General features: G+C 44.7%; 1 pseudogene; it reads left to right on the top strand.

Moving 5' to 3' along the window:
• The window catches only part of LOC109224491, a 170,512-nt pseudogene that overhangs the window by 90,626 nt on the left and 68,138 nt on the right, over positions 1-11,748 (top strand).

Genomic DNA, 11,748 nt, shown 5'->3' with positions numbered 1-11,748 from the left:
AACGGAATATTTGTTAAGATGCAGAAATTCATGCGTAAACATGGGTTTGATTTATCTGATGATGAGGATGAACAAACTGAATCTGATGTGTAGTAGTTTAGTTGTGATGTTTTGGTTGATTGGTAAACTTGATTGTGAGAGACAACTTTATGTATTGCTTTTAAACTTGAATATGGGCTGCTATTTGGATGTTTTTATGCCCAAAGTTGTTAGGTTTAAATGTTGGTATTGTTGGTTTAAGTTGTGTTAATGGTTGACATTGTTGGTTTAGAAATTGTTAATGTATTGTTAATTTAGATAGTGTTAATGTATTGTTGGTTTAGATTGTTGGTTGGTATTTTTTTGTTGACAGGTGGTGTAGCTCGAAATTGGGCAGAATTCTGCCCAGTTTTGTACGAAATTCCGACTGAAACGGTTGGAAAGCTCCCCAGATTTAATAATAAATTGTCAGATTTTCGATTGATTCGGTCGGAAATTTTTAAAACAAAAGGTTAATATTCAGATATTTTCGACGGATTCCGTCGGAAATTAAATAAAAGTTAATTTTTAATTATTAATTTCCGACAGATTTGGTCGGAAATTTCAAAAAAAAAATTAATATTCAACAATTTTCGACGGATTCTGTCGGAAAAATAAATAAAATTTAATTTTTAATTATGTATTTTCTTGTATTATTACGACCGATTCAGTCGGTAAATTCCGATCACTTTAGTCGGGGAACTGAATTATTTGGTAGTCTGACCATTTCAAAATTTGCGACCACTTTAGTCGGAAATCACTGACGGATTCGGTCGGAAATCGTTTTCCGACCGACCAAATTCGGTCGGAAAGTAGTCGGAAATACGTGGTTTCCGACCGAATTCCGACCGTTTTGGCCGTCGGAAATCTGCCATTTTCTAGTAGTGATTGTTTACTTTGTTCTTCTCGAACCAAAACAGCGCTTACCGCAACTTCTGAAACAGCAAGGTAAACGAGAAGTCTCTCCCCAGCCTTTGGTTTGGCTAGCAAAGGTGGATTTGATAAGTATGTTTTCAAATTCCTGAGTGCTTGTTGACACTCTTCATTCTATTCAAATTGGTCCTGCTTCTTAAGGGCTGAGAAGAATTTAAAGCATTTCTCTGATGATTTAGAAATGAATCTTCCTAAGGCTGCAATTCTCCCTGTCAATCTTTGAACTTCTTTCTTGTTTGAAAGTATATCAGGGATTTCTTCAATAGCCTTAATATGTGCAGGATTCACTTCAATACCACGATTAGAAACAAGAAAACCTAAAAATTTACCTGATGCCACACCAAATGCACATTTTTCAGGATTTAACTTCATATTATATTTTCGCAAAATTTTAAACGCTTCAGACAGATGCGATATATGATCTCCTGAATGTTGAGTTTTAACAAGCATATCATCTATGTATACCTCCATAGTCTTACCTAAATGTACTTGAAACATTTGGGTAACTAACCTTTGATATGTTGCACCTGCATTCTTTAGACCAAAGGGCATTACTTTGTAACAGTAAGTCCCCCTGTCTGTTATGAAGGAAGTTTTTTCTTCATCTCCTGGATCCATTTTAATCGGATTATACCCTGAATATTCATCTAAAAAACTTAAAAGTTCATGACCTGCAGTTGCATCAATCAATTGATCTATGTGTGGTAATGGAAAAGAATCTTTAGGGTAAGCTTTATTAAGGTCTGTGTAATCTACGCAAACTCGCCACTTACCGTTCTTCTTTGGAACTACAATAGTGTTAGCTAACCAGTTAGAATACTTTACCTCACGAATAGAACCAATTTTTAGCAATTTTTGGACTTCTTCTTGAATCACCTGATTCTTGAAAGTTCCCTGCTTTCTTTTCTTTTGCTTGATTGGAGGATATGATGGATCTTCATTTAATTTATGAGTCATCACCTCCGGTGGTATCCCTGTCATGTCCGAATGGGACCAAGAAAAACAATCTGCATTAGCTTTTAAAAATTCAATCAACTTACGTTTTACCTCCGGGCTAAGATTGGCTCCTATATACACTTTTCTCTCTGGCCAATGTATAAATAAAACCACAGCCTCCAGCTCTTCTATCGTGGTTTTGATGTTTTCATTTTCTTCTGGTTCTTGAATAGTATCAGGTCTTGAATCCACATCTGTTTGACCTTGTTCAGTTAAGGTTGACGCCACGTTATCCTCAACTGAATTCTGTAATTACTATTTTTCTTCACCCTTTGTGCTTGAGTCTGCCACGGAGTTGATGTTCCTAGATGTCTGTTGATCTCCCCTGATTTGACATATTCCCCATGGCTACGGAAATTTAATGACTTGATGCAAGGTTGATGGAACAGCGTCCATGTCATGGATCCATGGCCTCCCAAGAATCATGTTGTAAGCCATTTCCATATCTACTACTTGAAATTTGGTGTCATTAACAACGCCTTCTCGAATGTAGTAAGTATCACCTCCCCTTTCGTTACAACACTGGAGTTGTCAAATTCTGACAAAGTATGCGCTTTTGGAACCAATTTATCTTCTGCTTGCATCTCGCGTAATACTCGTATCAAAATAATGTTCACAGAACTACCTGGATCAATCAAAACTTATTTCACGTTAGTGTCATGTACAAGTAAAGATATTACCAGTGCGTCGTTATGTGGAGTTAATAGACCCTCAGCATCTGCATCATTGAATGTAATATTTTCTTCCTCCAATACATGCCGCAGCCGCTTCCCGTGAGTAATTGTTACTTTGGAAATCTTATTTGCTGCAGTATATGACACGTCATTGATATCTTCACCCCCACTTATAACGTTGACAATTCTTTTGGGTGAAGGTGGCTTTGGAGGCTCCTGCCTGTTCTTCATGTATGCTTGTTTACCTTTCTCACTGAATAACTCAGTGAGATACCCCTGTTTTAGCAAATGATCAACTTCACCTTGCAAAAACCTGCAATCTGCTATTTTATGCCCATGATCGTTACGAAATTCGCACCAATGATTAGGGTTTCGTCTATTTGGATTCGATCGCATTTCCTTTGGCCACTGTACCTTATCTCCCATGCTTCTTAAAACAGCTACGAGTTCAGAAGTGCTTACGTTGAAATTATAACCACCAAACCTTGCCTTCAGACCCCTATCATCATCTCGTGGCTCGCGTGTGTTTCGATCATTCCCAAATCTTGAAGACGAGCCTGATTCTTTATTCCTTGATCTGTGATCGTACCTCTGATTATCTTGCTTTGATCGTGAGTCTCTCCCCGCAGGTCCCATGTATGGATCGTACCTATTTTTACCGGATCTTTTTTCATTTTCAGCACGTCTTGAGCTTACTTTTTCTTCTTTTTTATGTCGTAAAATAATATCTTCTTCAATCCTCATCTTTGTACTGTATCTGTTATAGACGGCATTCCACGTCGTTGCTGGAAATTCTCGGAGGCTTTCCTTGAGTCACCTCATAGCTTCTGAACTTTTCTCATTAAAGTTGCTTGTGAAGGCTATGGCTGCCCAGTTGTCGGGTACACGTGGCAATGTCATTCTTTCACGTTAAAATCTATCCACGTATTCTCTAAGTAATTCTGAGTCTCCTTGCTTGATCTTGAAGATATCTTCCATTCTTTTTTCAACTTTTTGAGCTCCCGAGTGTGCTTTGATAAAAGAATCTACAAGCTCAGCTAAAGAATTTATAGAATTTTCGGGTAAAAGAGAATACCATGTTAACGCTCCTTTAGTGAGCGTTTCACCGAATTTTTTGACTAAGACTGATTCAATCTCCTGCTTAGTCAGGTCGTTTCCCTTTACGCCGGTTGTAAATGCAGTAATGTGGTCTCGTGGGTCTGTTGTTCCATCGTACTTTGGTATATCAGGCATTTTGAACTTCTTTGGAATTGGGAGAGGAGCAGCACTTGGCTTCCAAGTCTGTTGAGAATACTTATCCATATCTACCCCTTTGATCACGGGCGGCACCCCGGGTATCTGCTTTATGCGGTCACTTTGCTCCTTGAGCTGTTTCTGCAATGTTAGTACTATATTTTGTAAATCAGAATTAACCAAATTACCTGGTTCTCCCTCCTGTGTCTCGCTGGGGGTTCCTCCGCTACCTGAATAAATTAGCCCAGAGCGAGGGTTCTCCAGAGTATTGTTATTTGGAGTAGATGTGGGTGGAGCAACAAGTAGTTGACTGAAAAAGCTTGAAGAGCTTTATTGGCCTGTGTGGCGATAAGTTTTTGTAAAGCTTCATCCATAGCCTCCACATTTTCGAATTGAGCTTGTCCATCTGTATGAGACCCCTCAGGAGTGCCTATACGAGACCGTCACGGAGAACCTTGTGGAGAAGGAACTAATGCGTTATTATCCTGCAAATCTCCCTGAAATTGTTGATTTGTTGATTTTCTTGGTTTCCTTGAGTGTTATCATTGTTGTTTGCCATAGTTGATGTAACAAGGAAAGTTAAGCAAAGAGGAAATAGATTATCAGATTCCCGGTAACGAAACCAATTTGTTTAACCAAAAAATAAAATTTTAGTCAAAACTAAAATTTAGAAGAACTCGGGTTACTGATAATCAAGGAAATGAATAAAAGGAAATAATTCTGAGTAGCAATATAATAATCAAGAAAAACGAATGATACCAATATATATTTCAATAGTCTTTCGTGTCCCCTACAACAGATCATATATCTCCTTTTTATAGGTACCTTTGAGAATGTACGTTATGCGCAAATCATAATGAGGCTATTATGAATAATTAAAGACATTGAATGCTACTGTGACGACCCAAAGGGTCATCATCTGTATTCCTACTCCCTCTGTACTTCTGAGGCCCTGGAACCTCATTCGGGGTTTGCCTCGAGTTGTGTGCGCAGTCCGGGCGCATAGCCGGAAAAGTTTAAATAAGAAATTTGTGAGAAAAATTGTTAAATCTTGGTATTTAATTGATTCAGTTTGACTTCGGTCAACGTTTTGGGCAAACGGGCCCGGACCCGTGATTTGACGGTCCCGGAGGGTCCGTAGGAAAATATGGGACTTGGGCGTATGCCCGGAATCAAATTCCGAGGTCCCAAGCCCGAGAAACAAATTTTTGTGTGAAATTATTTTCTGGAAATAATTAAGGAAATTGGAAGTGAAATTTGATTAGACGACTGTGGTATCGGGCTCGTATTTTGGTTCCGACGCCCGGTACAAGTCTTATATACGGCTTAAGTACTTTCTGTAAAGTTTGGTTGAATTTGGACGTCGTTTGATGTGTTTTGGACTAAAAAACTCTAAACTTGATGTTTTATGGAAATTGGAAGGAAATCCTGGGTCTTGAGGCCTAATTTGATGATTATGATGTTGTTTGGGCGATTTGATCGCACGGATGAGTCCGTAGGATGTTTTTGAACTTATATGTATGTTCGGTTTGGAGCCCCGAGGGCTCGGGTGAGTTTTGAGTAGGTCCCGGGAGGTCTTAGGCTAGAAAAATAGCAGATGGTTGCAGGTTCAGGGGTTGCAGGCCCCCAGCGCGGCCGCAGTCATTTCCGCGCGATCCGCGCTGGAAGCCGCGCGGCCGCGGTGCATCTCTGCGCGGTCCGCGTGGCTAGGTTCAGAGGGCCTGTGAAGTCTAGGTCGACCAGCACGGTCGCGCACCAAATCAGTGCGGTCCGCGCTGGGTAGGTTCAGAGAGTCATTTTCTTCCCTTCCTCGGCGCGGCCGCGGTGCTTTTTTTGCGGTCCGCGCCAGTCTCCAGCACAGTATATAAAGTCGGGATTTTCAGTCATTTCTTCACTTTTTCAAAATCCAAAACATAAGAGGCGATTTTCCAAACGATTCAACTTCTTCAAAACGATTGGTAAGTGATTTCTAACTGATTTTCTTTACTCCTTAACATCCTTAAACATAATTTCAACTTCAAAACAAAGATTTTAATGGGGAAATTGGGAATTTAGGGTAGAACCTAGGTTTTCTAAAATTAGGGGTTTTGGACCTCAATTCGGGGTCCGATTCCAAAATGACTTACATATATGAGTTCATGGGGGAATGGGTAAACGGGTTTTGGTTCGAACCTCGGGTTTTGACCATGTGGGCCCGGGGGCATTTTTGACCTTTTGGGGTAAATTGATGAAAAAGCTATAATTAGTCATTGGGTTTGATTTGTTTAGCACATATTGATATCATGAAGTCCTTATTGCATAGATTTGGTCGAGTTGGAGCCGAATTCGAGTGGGAAAGCGGTTGTGGAGGATTGTATTGGCCGTGGAAGTTGAGGTAAGTGTTTGGTTTAACCCTAGCTTGAGGGAATAGGAGTCGAGTCTTGTTTGCTAATTGCTAAATGATCGAGTACGATGTATAGGCATGGTGACGAGTTCCTATACATTGGGGTCCAGCATGACCGTGAGTCCTTATATGTGAGTTGTTTGGATATTGTTATGCCTTCCATGTCATTGATGGCTTCTATACGTGGTATACACATTGTGAAAGATATTGTGATTGTAGAACTTCGTGGAGCATTGGCTCGGTCTGAAATACAGATGGTGAGAGCATGTGAAATGAGAAATGCCTTAGAGCTTGACACGAGTGCTAATGAGAGTTAGGATATGAAAATGAAAGAAAAAGAGAAATAACGATTTACTCTTGCATGGTTGTTATTGGTTGTTTGTGTACCCTTGTTGGGATTTCTTTCCAAATACTTGTTTACTCCCTTACCCTTTATTTGTGACTGTTGCTTGGGCAAGGTTGAGAGGTATACATTGTGGATCGGGTTGCACGCCGCAACAGGGATAATTGTGGATCGGGTTGCACGCCGCAACAATGTTAATTGTGGATCGGGTTGCACGCCGCAACAGTGATAATTGTGGATCGGGTTGCACGCCGCAACAATGTTAATTGTGTATCGGGTTGCACTCCGCAAGAGTGATAATTGTGGATCGGGTTGCACGCCGCAACAATGTTAATTGTGGATCGGGTTGCACGCCGCAACAGTGATAATTGTGGATCGGGTTGCACCCCGCAACAATGTTAATTGTGGATCGGGTTGCACGCCGCAACATTGGTAATTGTGGATCGGGTTGCATGCCGTGACAGTGAGGATTGTGGGCCGGGTTGCACGCCGCAACAGTAATTGATGCAAATGTGTTTAGTGTTGGTATTAGTTTCTTGTTCGCTTTTAAATTGTAAATTGCACCTAGATTGATTACTTCGGATTTACTGTTAATCTTGTTATCTCCCCACTAGCATGTTTCCCCTCCATGCTGTAGTTGCCTTGTACTTCGATTTCCGTTGTATATTTATAATTGCACAGGTTTATGTGGGGTCCAGTCTAGCCTCGTCACTACTTCGCCGGGGTTAGGCTAGGCACTTACCAGCACATGGGGTCGGTTGTGCTGATGCTACACTTTGTGCATTTTTGCACAGGTCCAGATATTGAGCAGCAGCAGCAGCATTAGCACGGGGGCGCACCTTCAGTCCAGAGAGACCCGAGGTAGCTTGCAGGCGTCCGCAGGCCCGGCGTCTCCCTTCTATCTTTACATTTGGCTGTCATCTCACTGTACCCGAGATAAACAGAATATGTTTCTTTCAGCCTTTGTATGTAGTACTCCCTTAGATGTTCGTGAGTATGTGACTCCAGTCCCGGGGTAGAGATATATGTGTTGGAACTTCTGTATTTTTGATCATCCATCTACATTTAAGTTGTCCGCTTATGATTTTAATTCCGTCGCCTTTATTTAATGCCGTTAATTGTTAAAAAGGAACATGTGCTTAAGGAATTTGTTAATTAAGTTGGCTTGCCTAGCTCCGTTAGGAGGCGCCATCACGACTCCCGATGGTGGGAAATCCGGGTCGTGACAAGTTGGTATCAGAGCTCTAGGTTACATAGGTCTCACAACTCACGGACAAGCATAGTAAAGTCTGAGGGATTGGTATGGAGACGTCTGTACTTATCCCCCAGAGGCTGCCAAGTTAGGAAAAATCTCTCCTTTGTTCTTTCTTGTCGTGCGGTTTGGTTTCTCAATGCTAATTGGACTTCTACTCTGTTTCCTCGCAGAATGGCAAGAACACGCGCTTCCTCATCTTCAGACCAGCAGTCCGAGCCCCAGGCAGCTCCCGCTAGGGGCAGAGGACGAGGCCGTGCTAGAGGCCGAGGTAGGGGTAGAGCTCAGCCCCGAGCAGCAGCACCAGCGGCGGAGCCCCAGGTCGGCTTTGACGAGGAGGTTCCGGCCCCAGTCCCAGCAGCGCCAGCGAGCCCAGCTCAGGTCCCAGAGGGGTTTATAGCCACCCCAGTTCTTCAGGATGCTTTGGTCAGATTGGTGGGCTTTGTGGAAAGCGTCACTAGAGCGGGTTTGCTTCCAGTAGCACCAGCCACTTCTCAGGCTGGAGAAGGAGTTTAGACTCCAGCTACGCGTACTCCGGAGCAGGTAGCTCCCCAGGCTCAGGTTCCTGTGGTTCAGCCAGCTGTGACAGCTTAGCCGGGTATTGTGACTCAGACCGGCGATGGAGCGGCTATGTCCGCAGATGCTTTGTGGAGACTGGATAGGTTCACCAAGCTCTTCACCACCACATTCAGTGGTGCTTCTTCAGAGGACCCCCAGGATTTCTTGTATAGCTGCCATGAGGTTCTTCGGACTATGGGTATTGTGGAGACCAATGGGGTCGACTTTGCCACTTTTCGTCTAGCAGGATCCGCCAAGACTTGGTGGAGGGATTTCTGTTTAGCCAGACCAGCGGGGTCGCCAGCATTGACATGGGATCAGTTTGCAGAGTTGTTTTTGGAGAAGTTTCTCCCAGTTACTCAGCGAGAGGCTCTTCGCAGGCAGTTCGAGCGTCTCCAACAGGGCTCTATGACAGTCACCCAGTATGAGACCCGATTTATCGATCTAGCTCGCCATGCTCTTGCCATACCCCCCACTGAGAGGGAGAGGGTGAGGAGATTTATTGATGGTTTGATTCAGCCGATTCGTCTCCAGATGGCTAGGGAGACTGGTAGTGAGATCAGCTTTCAGGAGGCGGCCAATGTGGCCCGCCGACTTGAGATGGTTCTGGCACAAGGGGGTGGCCATAGAGTGGACAAGAGACCCCGTCACTCAGGTCGTTTCAGTGGTGCCTCATCTGGGGGAAGGGATTCTTATGATAGGGGTCAGCCCTCCAGGCCTTTCCAGTCAGCCCTCCAGGTTTCTCAGGGTGCCCCAAGTGATCGTGGTTACCGTGGGCATTATTCTGATCAGCAGTCCCTCAGTGTACCATCAGCTCCCATCAGCGCACCGCCACTTCAGAGTTTCCGCGGAGGTCATACAGGTTGCCAGGGCCAGCCACAGCGTTCAGAGGCGTGTTATCGGTGTGGTGAGTATGGTCACGTTAGGAGAGCTTGCCCGAGATTGAGGGGTACTCAGTCGCAGCAGCAGGGTCCCCGTCCTATGATTCAGGCACCGGATGCTCCACAACCAGCTAGAGGTGGAGGTAGAGGCCATAGAGGTGGAGGTAGAGGCCATAAAGGTGGAGCTCAGACCGCCAGGGGCGGAGGTCAGCTAGCAGCAGATCGACCTAGGGATACAGTTCAGGGTGGTGGGGCTCAGCCCCGTTGCTATGCACTCCAGGCTAGGCCCGAGGCAGAGGCCTCAGATGCGGTGATCACGGGTACGGTTCTGGTTTGTGATCGAGATGCTTCAGTACTATTTGATCCAGGATCTACGTATTCATATGTTTCATCTTATTTTGCACCATGCTTGGTCATGCCTAGTGATGCCTTGGGTATTCCGGTATTTGTGTCTACACCGGTGGGTGACTCTATCGTGGTCGACCGAGTCCATCGTTCGTGTGTTGTTGTGATTGGGGGTCTTGAGACCCGTGTAGACTTGTTGCTCTTAGATATGGTTGAGTTTGATATCATTCTGGGTATGGATTGGTTATCACCCTATCACGCTATCTTGGACTGCCATGCCAAGACTGTGACTTTAGCCTTACCGGGTATGCCTCGCTTAGAGTAGAGGGGGACTCCAGGTCATTCTACCCCATATCGTACGTGAAGGCTCGACGTATGGTCGAGAAGGGGTGTCTGGCCTATTTGGCCTATGTTCGTGATTCCAGTGCTGAGGTTCCTCCCATAGATTCGGTGCCTATTGTCCGGGAGTTTCCCGATGTTTTTCCTTCGGACCTGCCGGGTATGCCGCCCGATAGAGATATCGATTTCTGTATTGATTTGACTCCAGGCACCCAGCCCATTTCTATTCCGCCATATCGTATGGCCCCGCCGGAGCTGAAGGAGTTAAAGGACCAATTGCAGGATTTGTTAGTTAAGGGTTTCATTAGACCCAGTGTTTCGCCTTGGGGCGCGCCAGTGTTATTCGTCAAGAAGAAGGATGGTTCGATGCGGATGTGTATAGATTACCGGCAGCAAGGTAACAATTAAGAATAAGTATCCACTGCCGAGGATTGATGATTTGTTCGACCAGCTTCAGGGTGCCAGGGTATTTTCCAAGATTGACTTGAGATATGGCTACCACCAGTTGAGGATTAGGGCATCCGATGTCCCTAAGACAGCTTTCCGTACTCGGTATGGGCATTACGAGTTCTTGGTCATGTCGTTTGGGTTGACCAATGCCCCAGCAGCATTCATGGAGTTGATGAACCGAGTGTTCAGGCCATATTTGGACATGTTCGTGATAGTCTTTATTGATGATATTTTGGTGTACTCCCGCAGCCAGGAGGAGCACGAGCAGCACCTTAGAGTGGTTCTTCAGACTCTGAGGGATAGTCAGTTATATGCCAAGTTCTCCAAGTGTGAGTTTTGGCTGAGTTCAGTAGCATTTTTGGGTCACGTTGTATCAGCTGAGGGTATTCAGGTGGACCCGAAGAAGATAGAGGCAGTCAAGAACTGGCCTAGACCAGCATCAGCGACGGAGATTCGGAGTTTCTTGGGGTTAGCAGGCTACTACCGTCGGTTTGTGGAGGGGTTTTCATCTATTGCAGCCCCGATGACCAGGTTGACCCAGAAGGGTGCCCAGTTCAGATGGTCGGAGGAGTGTGAGGCGAGCTTTCAGAAGCTCAAGACAGCCCTGACTACGGCACCGGTGTTGGTCTTGCCCACAGGATCTGGGCCTTATACCGTCTATTGTGATGCTTCCCGTATTGGACTTGGTGCAGTATTGATGCAGGATGGCAAGGTTATAGCCTATGCTTCGAGGCAATTGAAGATTCATGAGAAAAACTATCCAGTGCATGATTTAGAGTTGGCAGCTATTGTCCACGCCTTGAAGATTTGGAGGCACTATTTGTATGGCGTGGCATGTGAGGTGTTCACTGACCACAAGAGTCTTCAGTACTTGTTCAAGCAGAAGGAGTTGAATTTGAGGCAGAGGAGGTGGTTGGAGTTGTTGAAGGATTATGATGTCACTATTTTATATCATCCGGGGAAGGCCAATGTGGTGGCCGACGCATTGAGTAGGAAGTCAGCCAGTATGGGCAGTCTTGCTTATATTCCAGTCAGTCAGAGGCCGCTTGCTTTGGATATTCAGGCCTTGGCCAATCGATTTGTGAGGTTGGATATTTCTGAGCCCAGCAGAGTATTAGCTTGCACGGTTTGCTCGTTCTTCATTATTGGAGCGTATCCGTGATCGGCAGTTTGATGATCCCCATTTGTGTGTCCTTAGAGACACGGTGCAGCGAGGAGGTGCCAAACATGTTACCTTAGATGATGATGGTGTTTTGAGATTGCAGGGGCGAGTTTGTGTGCCCAATGTCGATGGGATCCGAGAGTTGATTTTAGAGGAGGCCCATAGCTCCCGGTACTCCATC

This window comes from Nicotiana attenuata, chromosome 3, assembly GCF_001879085.1.
Source record: "Nicotiana attenuata strain UT chromosome 3, NIATTr2, whole genome shotgun sequence".
Lineage (NCBI taxonomy): Eukaryota > Viridiplantae > Streptophyta > Magnoliopsida > Solanales > Solanaceae > Nicotiana > Nicotiana attenuata.
This window is presented reverse-complemented; position numbering and strand designations above follow the sequence as displayed.